This window comes from Kogia breviceps, chromosome 12, assembly GCF_026419965.1.
Source record: "Kogia breviceps isolate mKogBre1 chromosome 12, mKogBre1 haplotype 1, whole genome shotgun sequence".
NCBI lineage: Eukaryota > Metazoa > Chordata > Mammalia > Artiodactyla > Physeteridae > Kogia > Kogia breviceps.
In genome coordinates, this window is record NC_081321.1 from 77,115,821 (window position 1) to 77,118,457 (window position 2,637).

Below are 2,637 nucleotides of genomic sequence, written 5' to 3' on the forward strand. Positions count from 1 at the left end.
TTGAGAAGATTATAACACAGTGACTAGAATTAAAATCAAGCTTTCCAGAAGTTAGCTCTCACATAAAACAATGTTGGGGAAATGGGATCTGTGCTCCAATTTGAGATGGCAGTTTTATTTCCTTACTGGGGTCTCCTTTTTCTTCCATCCTTACCTTCAGGGCCTGTACCAGCTGTTAATCAAGACTTTCATGGCTTGAGGTTCCATTAAATTGGGTCTTAAGGACAGAAATTTAGTTTAGGGACAAGTTAAGAAACCTGCCTGAACCATGATGAGCCACCTACAGAGCTGGACTTGAAATTAATCTGGCTACATTGCCCCTGCTCTAAACTACCTCATGCACCACCCTTCAGTCACTGAAGACCCACATAATAAGAGGGGCCTTGGGATGCTTATCATGGCTAATAGTTATTGAAGGCTTCCTACATATCAGGCACAGCTCCTTAAATCCTCACAAGAACCCTATTCAATTATTAGCCCATTTTACAGATGAGGAAACTGAGGCACAAAGGAATTAATTTACTTGCCCAAAGCCACATGGTTTTTAAGTGGTGAGGAGGGATTTCAATCTAGGCAGTCTCCAGAGTCTGGTCTCTTAACCATTATCTTCCCCTGGGTGAAGGGAGGTGCCTCACCCACATTTCTGAAATGTTCCTGAAGGCTTATTTGTCTGGGAGTGAGGGCAACCTGGGTTAAGAGCCACCTCTACAAAGTTATCAGTCAATCCCAGGCTCCTGGGAACACAGAGAACAGGCTATGTTGAGATTTGAGCTCCAGACAGTCCCTGGCTTTGCTGCAGGAACTGTCCAGGCAACTACCCAGTTGCTTGATGACAATTTCTCTTAGGCATATCATATGTTCAAGCCAGAAAGTAGGGCTGGCTACATGATTTACAGGGCTCAGGGCAAAATAAAAATGCAGGTCCCTTTGTTCAAAAAGCCAGAAAAGAAGTGCCAGTAAATTTGTTAAAATATAAAGTCTTTTCCTTCTTTCACAATCTCTCTCAACATGTCATGATATTTTTTGTGTGCTATTTAATGTCTTTCTAAGTAAAGAAAATTTTAAATTATTAGCATAAATCTTACCATTCATCTTTACATCACGCAATGCCAGTTTTAAATGCAAATATCGGAGCATTTAATTCACGTGTGGAATCACAGCAATCACACACTTACATTTCGTATCTCCTACATGCATACGTGTCTTGTTCTTATCATAACCGTGGAAATGCTGCACAAAACTAAACGAACTCAATTGTTTTTATTTCACTTCTTAATATGCACACTTTCTAGCAACACTCTATGGAAGCTGGCAACTTTCATAATATTATATTTGCTTTGAGTCTCACTAAATTTCCACACATGGTGGGTCTGAAATTTTGTGTGAATGGGACAGCAAGGAACTATGAGCATGCGTACTGTGCATGTCTTATCTGTTCATATGCACACTCGATCGTCCCATTAGGTTTCATTCATAAAACACAAGTTCAAAGATGAAATATTATGAATTTCAAGACAGTGACATTAGAGCATTAAACTAAGGGTGGGGTCCTTCTGATCAGAGCAAGAGGTGGTGTGTGACTGTACATGTCTCATGCTCAGGAGGACCACCGTGCTAGAAGGGACTTCAAGGCTTCACTGAAGCTCACCCATTTGCTTCAGTGGGAATACATAGGCCAGAGCAAGGTGACTTCCGGCACCTCCTACATCAACCAGAATTAGGTCCATCTTGAGCCTCTAATGGAAACGCATGACATTCCTAATTATCCAACTCTAAAATTCAGAGCTGGAAAGGGCAGCTCTTAGCTCTTTGTCTCTCTTGTTTTAAATGAAGCCCGTGTTTTTAAATACAGGAAAGCACAGAATACTGTAACGAACTTCAATTAATTTCAGAACAAATCATTGTTAATATTTTGTTTATTCGAAGCCTTTTTTTTTTTTTTTTTTTTTTTTTAAAGAACTGGGACATTTTAGGTAAGAATGAAGTACTCTTTATCCTCCACCCCCAATCAAATTCCACACTCTCTTTAGAGGCAGCCATTACTGTGAATTTGGTGTATATCCTTCCAAGCCATTTAAAAATATTTTTACTTATATATAGTAACCATAAACAAGACAGATTTTTCTGTATACGTGTTTGGTTATTTCCTTAAGATTTATACAGTGGTATATTATAATACATATTATTCTGCAACTTGCTTTTATCCTCATGCAACGTTTTATTTTTGAGATCTATCTTAATATATAGTACTAGTTTACTCCTATTAAATGCTATAGTGCATTTTATGAAAGTGCCACGTTTTAGTTATTTACTACCCTGGTGGATGGTATAGTTGTTTCCAGAAGTTCCCTGTTGTAAACAATTCTGCAATGAACATGTTTTTTGCACACGTGAGAGAGTTTCTCTAGGATGGGATGTGCCATGTGCCAAAGTGCTCTCCAGAGAGGTTGTACTAACATACTCTCTCATTGGCTATGTATGAGAGTTTGCATTTCACTGCATCCTGGACAGTGCCGAAGAGTGTTAGAGTTTTTTTTCATTCTTTTCCGCACATTTTATGGACTCGAAAAACCTCAGGACTTGGGCAGAAACAGTTCTAGGACCTGGGACTCCTCATTCCCAACGCAGGGCTTAGGA